Below are 7134 nucleotides of genomic sequence, written 5' to 3'. Positions count from 1 at the left end.
CCCTAGTATACACACACACACACATTAATTATAAATAATCAAGAAAAATAAGAAATAAAACCATCTAACCTATGGTAGAATAAAACCATTAGAAATAAGTTAAATCAGATATCTATTTTTCTAATCTATTTTATTTGACACTCTGAGTGGAGGAAATCTGGATAAAAAAGGTAAATATCTGTAATATAGCAATAATTATTGTTTTCTTTGCACAACCCCATTTGTCAAAAGCCATTTGGGATTTTATTGTGGTGGTCATTTTGATGGACTATTGTAATATCTTCTAACAAAAAAAAMCCCAACAAAACCCGGAATACCTGCAGTTCATTAAAGCTCGATGTAAACTGGTGTAATTACGCAGCTGAGGATGTTTGATTTTGTGTTGATGGATGCAATGGAATTGTACTTGACTCTGACTTTACATCATTTTCAACAACTGCTGCTGTCCGCTACATGCATGAGGCAGTCCTGTTCTTTTGTCATGATTAATGACTCGTCTGGTTCCCGTATTTGACTACAAATTTCATCCTCACTCTCATTTACTTGACGACACACTCAAGGCACATGCGCTTTCCTCCTCCATCCCCAGGCAATACATCCATATCAATTTAATGCAAGCTGACTTTCTAATTACACTAATGGCCTGAGCCAGAGCCACAAGAAATGTATTATTCAGACAAAATATATTTTTCAACATTCTCCAAAGTGACTGATTATCTCCTGGGGATAGCTGACGGTACCATTAAAATCATTGGCAGCAGTCCTTCTTGATTTTAGAGCTTTGGCCAGGGTGATGGGCAGAAGACACCTTCAAAACAAACTAATTTAGTGCCTGCTGTGTATTGTCTCTTATCAGCTTTAGAAAAAAACATACAGTTATATTGGATATGACTATTTTTTATTCATAACCCCCCCCCCAAAAAAAAACAAACATCTGTAGAAATATAGAATATTGTAGTGTATGTTTACTGGGACAAGAAATTAAAGTAAAAATTTTAGGAAGTATGAGCCACAGTAATTGCTTGTCTGGCAGTTTTTATGTTTTTAATTCAAATGTGAAAAGTGCAACTGGTGATTGTTTACACAGACAGCATCATTTCTAACTTTYAGGTTTGTGTTCATTAAGCATATTAATGGCAACAGGAAAACAAAACTGTCTGTAAATCCGACAGTGCATGCTTTTACACACATGTAGAGTTTGATGAATGGTCACAATTCAGAAATGGTAGCCTGGGTGGCAAGGGTCTTTAATGGTGTTTCTCAGCCCTATGTTTATGGTTATGGTGAGTGGAGCTGGTAATGAACCCATATGAGTGGGGGCCTCATAMGTGGGCCCATTGCTTTCCCCAAAAAGACACTGAGCTTTATTCAAAGCTTCACTTCCCTCAGACGAAAGGCACAAGGTTTGAAACACTCAGGATCCATAAAGGGGTCCCCAAGAATGCTTTTCCTTTTTTTTCTATTCAGATCCAGACAGTGGCCTGAGTAGTGCAAACAGGTCTCTAATTCAATGCCACAGGCATCACATAGACTATTGTCATGGAGTCCTATCACCATTTTATAGCAGTTGAGCAGGTTGTGCCAGTTAGAACTCCAGTCAGTGCATTTAAGTTTTCCTCAGGGCAAAAATAGCTTTCCCAAACCTAAGATTTGGCACAGTCTACAGTTTATCAGCTYCCTTCAGTGGATTGAGTGATCTCAACCCTGCAAAGAAATTCTGAACTAAATACAGGAACCTTGAAYGGCACCATTTAAATCGACCCCCCTCCATGTTAATAAGTGGAATATTACCCATTTAAAGTGGGGTATAATGTATTTTCCTGGTACATACCGTATTTATTCGTGTATAATACGATCTCAGGTATATTACAACCCCCCATTTTTTTTAGCTTAAATAGCATACAAAATTTAAGCCTCAAACTACCTCCAATTTCATACAGACTTCAAGATTTTTCAGCCTTTGCAGTCTTTATACATATTATTAAAATGATCATTGGACTGTTCATTTTATTTTAACAATATATCTACTAAAAGGTATTTTGACAACAAATAAATATCAGCAAACTATGATTTTGAGCATCATATGAATTTTGGCATTTTACACATAGTCCACCAGGATGCGCCAACACAAAAGTCAGAGGCTTAACATGAGATTTGGGCCAACTTGTGGGGGAAAAGCAGATCACTTCCTACTTGTGAGCGCCCCCTCTGGTGGGGAAACGTTTTTTTAGGGATACAAACTTTTTCAGAACACTGGTAGACGGCCACCATTACAGACGAACATGTGTTTGTTGTTGTTCGAGGAGCGGCTCAGTCACATGCTAATGTCATTAGTTCGTTATCATTACTAAGGTGCAGGACTGATTTTTTCCCTCTTTTTGTCACATCATGTTGTCTGCCTGGATCTGTTATTATCTCGCTCTGAAACACGAAGGAGTGTCAGAGGTAAGCTTGCTTCAACTGCTTTTTACGATGCGGTCTCATTTCCAGACTCAGGCATTTTGTGAATGAAGCTGATATTTCAGTTAAAATACGTAAGTAAAAATATTTATCTGAGTATAATACTTYTACCCAACTTTATGGATGATTTTATGGATTTAATTTTACGTATTATACTTGAATAAATACGGTAGTTTAATTCTATAGCCCAATCAAGTAACTACACTCAGTTGTTACAAAACCATTGTATAAATCTAAACTAAATTTGGCTTTGCATCATAGCCTCTATWAACACCTTGAAATAGGCCTCTAATTCTTGAAGAACCATCTCTCGTCTCTGACACTYCCACTTCAGTACATCTTCACAACAATGCTTCATGCCGTTTACAAGAGTAGTCTCCTTAGCATCTAAAGATACATTTTCACAATGAAGGCATTTTTTATTCCAAAAAGGATAGGACTCAGAAGTAGTTAACATTATAATGTCAACAAAAAAAGCTTTGTGGGGTTGGGGGCTCRGCTGGAGACTAAGCTCATAAGCTTGCTTTTCCCTGAGCTTTATTCAACGTTTCACATCCCCTGGATGAAGAACACCTCCCTGGAGTTCAGTCAGGGAGRTGSTAYGTATGTACAAATAGGTGGTGCTTTGTACCAACAAGCATTTAGGCAATTCCACAGCATTTCTCAAACATGCATGAATGAGTAAAAGCTACACTATGTATATTTTTAATGAGGGAATGACAACATGACATAAAGCTAAAAAAGTCGGATTAAGCACAATGCCCACCTTTAAAACAAAAATACACCTCAACTTTTTCAGTTATTGACTGCCAGTGATTTTCTCTGCCAAAGTGATGAGTTTTTTGGAGCCCACACACCCACACTGACATACAGTAGGTAAAAATGCTTTCTATCTTCACTCTGCAGAAAAACTACCTGCAGCTTGATTTCTACGTTACTTGTACTGAGCACCCCGAGGAAGTGCAGATGTTGTTGACAGTCACAGTGCTGTTGGCTGACCAAGAGAAATCTCTCAAAATGTAAACTAGAAATTTAAAGAACTGCACTTTCTCCATCTGGTTTAATTTATGAAGAGAACAGGTCTGAATGCAGTTTCCTCCTGAAGTCAGTTTTTATTTCTTTTGTCATTTTTGTGGTATTCCGATTATCTTCTGAGCACATGTTGACAGTCTCTGTACCCCCCCCGTTATACTCAGGCTCATCCTGTTTGATGGGATCATCAGCAACCTTGATCATGGTATCGGATTGATATGTAGGTGAGCAGTCATAAGTACAGAGTGAGCACAGTAATGGACTCAGTGTGCAGCCCTGCAGGGGAGCCAGTTCTAAGTTTAATGGAGCTGGAGTTGTAGGGGTTGGTTTTTCCCTCAATGAATTTAATCAGTGAGGAAGTTTTTCATTCAGGAACAGATGGAGGAAGACAGACATGTCCAACAGTTTACCAACCAGTATGGTGGTATTAAACACTGAGCTGAAGTAAAACCAAATAAAGAAAACATTCTCATGTGTTTTAGGACCTAGAGCAGTGATTCCCAACCCTGGTCCTTGAGGCCCACTATCCTTCATGTTTTAGACATGTTCATGCTTTGGCCCACCTCATTTGTATGAATGAGGGATAAGCTTCTGAAGAGCAGGGAAACAACTAAAACATGCARGATAGTGGGGTTCAAGRACCAGGGTTGGAAACCACTGACCTAGAGCATCAAAGCTGCTAACTGCACTGAATCATAGATTCTGAGTGATTAAATGCAGAGTGGAGACTGATGAAAATAGAGTCCTGAACTGATCTGATAGCCCAAAACTCAAACTGATATGARTGAATTTGAGTCAAAAAAGAGTGGATGGTTGACTATAAAATTAAAAAGCTCTCCCAGGACTTTGAGATCTTCAAGTCAAATGCTGCTGGTGGTACCTCAAACCTCATTACAAAACCTGTGGAGACTGAGCTTTTCATGGGGTTGGCACCGAGGCTCCSCTTTGTCCCTTCGCTGCACAGATTTCACTGACTTTTTTAGAAAACGTCTAAAGACATTTTCATTCAGACAGGCTTTCAGTAAAATGTTGTTCTCTGTTTTTTATTGTACTTTTTATGTTTGTGCAAATTTACTTACTCACTAGCACCTACAGTGATAATTTAGATTCAAACTAGYATGCATGGTTTTGGAATGTGGAAGGAAACCAGAGAACACATGCAACACCTCATACTTGGCCAAGAAAGCTCAGCAGAGGATGGCTTTTTTCTGAAGATTAAAGAGTGTGAGGTTTCCCCTTGCCATCCACAACATCTTGTTGAGAGTACACTGACCAACTCCATCAGTTGGTAAGGAAAGTGCAGCGTGATTGACAGGAAGACCCTGAAGAATGTGRTAAAAAATGGCTGAGAGAATCATTGAATCCCCTTTTGGAGTCTATTTAAAAAAAAAGCTGGGGAAAAAATCTTTCATTGTGGAAAAAAGATCTTTTTCACCCTGCCCATGAACTGTTAAACCTCATGCCGTCTTGAAGATGAAATTGTTCTACTGTATCAAAAACATCTAAAAACATCTATGTACCAACTTAATTCCCCAGGAGATGTGGCTGCTGAATCTCCATTAACAATACACCACTGGAAAAAAAACTTTTTGCTTCATCATATACTTTAATTACATATAAAATAGTAAATTAACTACTTTATTATCTTATTGGGTTTATGTGTTAATAGGAGTCCCTGTGATGGACTTGCGACCTGTCCAGGGTGTACCCCGCCCCTCGCACTGTGACTGCTGGATATGGGCACCAGTGACCCACGCAACACTGAAAAGAAAGAAGTGTGTACAGAAAATGGATGGATGGATGGATGGTGTTAATAGGAACAACGTTTGTCACAATATGATTCTTTATAACCATATTGCAGTTGGGTATTTCTGAGGTGTTTGTTGCTACAATTTTCCAAGTGTCTATGTAAAATTTAAAAGTGTTTTTCATCATAAAAACACCCGTTGTGCCTTTGATGTAAATAATGCTACCGTTCTTTCATTCCCTGTCAGAGCTAAAGCATAATTTATGCCTGTGATAACTATAGAGTCGTTTGACATTGGAACTGAATACCAAACACTGTCTCATTGTCCTTGTTGTCCTCTGTGGTGAGTGGGGTGATTTGAGCCAGGAGGTGGAGTTGTGCCACCCAGTGATTTTGAAAAACCATTGATGGAGTTGGTCATGTAACACCACATTTCTCCATTTTACTCGGCCTGTAAAGAAGGGAGGCACATGGCACAAGAGATGAGCAGATTTAAGCTCAAAAACCTGTTTTTACCAAAGTGAAATTTTTATGATCATGGTTTATTGAATGTTGTGCCTGATAAACAAGTTTGAAAACTTTTCACACATATGTCAGTGTTTAAGTAAGCTACAATATGAGACTATACTGGTGCGTAATGTTAGCTATAAACAGCTGGATGAAACATCCATCCATTATCTATACCCATTTATTCCTTTTCTAGGGTCACAGGGGTTACTGGTGCCCATATCTAGCAGTCACAGTGCGAGGAGTGGGGTACACACTGGACAGGTTGCAAGTCCATCACAGGTACACATAGAGACAGACACCTGGGGACAATTTATAGTTATCAATTAACCTAACGGTCATGTTTTTGGTCTGTGAGAGGAAGCCGGAGTGCCAGGAGAAAACTCACACAKGCACAGAGAGAACATGCGAACTCTACCCAGAAAGGTCCCTGGGCCGGGATTTGATCTGGCGACCTTCTTGCTGAGAAGCATCAGCTCTACCAAGTGAGCCACCGTGCCGCCTCCTGGATGATACAATCTGGGTAAAATGGTGGAAGTGATTTGTTCCAAAAGGCCCCCTGGTGATTACTGTCAACATTTATTTCATTTTATTACTTAAATGGTGACATTTTTTATTTTAGACCAAAACCCATCATGACACGTTTATAAAAGAAAAACAAATAGAGGTTCAACTTTGCTTGTGGTTATGGACAAAGCAGTGAGAGAGGGGCAACCTTGAAAATATATGAAGAAGAAAAAAAATAGATTGATAAAAAAAGGTGAAAACTAAAATCTTGACCAGCATTTCAGAAAAGATGGAGCTGGTGGAGGTGCACAACAAAGAAAACAAAAGTTTGGAAATGAGAAGGAAAAATAATGAAAGAGAGTGAAAATGTCAGAACAARAAGAAAACTGTTGTCTACAGTGGCTCAGAAGAAAGTGACATAGCCATTAAACTTAACAACACCATTGATTATGATAGTTCATAAGAAGTCGAGAGTGATGATGATGATGGTGACAAGGATCTGTCTGCTGACTTTGTCTATGCAAACTTTGTTAAGTGAAATTCTATACATATTGTATACTGGACTGGAGAAGGCTGAGCGTGATGACATAAGTGCATAGTTTCTAAGGCGAAGTTCTAATAKTTCCATGAATGGAAATCCCATCTTCACATCCAACAGATTGGTGAAGGACTCTTCCCTAGAGGTTATGTGCTCAAGAAACTAGGTACACCACAAAAAACTTGGTGGTAYGGCCAGAAGGAAGCAGAGGTTCATAAAGTGGGATGTTGAGTAGTAGGCCAAGTCAGTGAAGTGAGTTGATTTMTTCCTCATTTTTAAGTTCATTTGTTTAAATTCAATGTTCAGTGTTTCAATGTTCTCAAAAAATGTAGGTCTTGAAGAT

General features: G+C 38.8%; 1 long non-coding RNA gene across 2 annotated transcripts in view; it reads left to right on the top strand.

The window, feature by feature from the left end:
• The first annotated feature begins 2403 nt into the window (after window positions 1–2403).
• Window positions 2404–7134, top strand: part of LOC106516727 (uncharacterized) — a 20265-nt gene continuing 15534 nt past the window's right edge. For both annotated transcript variants that reach the window (XR_001310127.1, XR_001310126.1), the window contains exon 1: window positions 2404–2445. This is a non-coding gene — a long non-coding RNA (uncharacterized LOC106516727). The remainder of the gene's footprint in view (window positions 2446–7134) is intronic.

This window comes from Austrofundulus limnaeus, unplaced genomic scaffold, assembly GCF_001266775.1.
Source record: "Austrofundulus limnaeus strain Quisiro unplaced genomic scaffold, Austrofundulus_limnaeus-1.0 Scaffold40, whole genome shotgun sequence".
In the NCBI taxonomy this organism is placed as follows: domain Eukaryota; kingdom Metazoa; phylum Chordata; class Actinopteri; order Cyprinodontiformes; family Rivulidae; genus Austrofundulus; species Austrofundulus limnaeus.
This window is presented reverse-complemented; position numbering and strand designations above follow the sequence as displayed.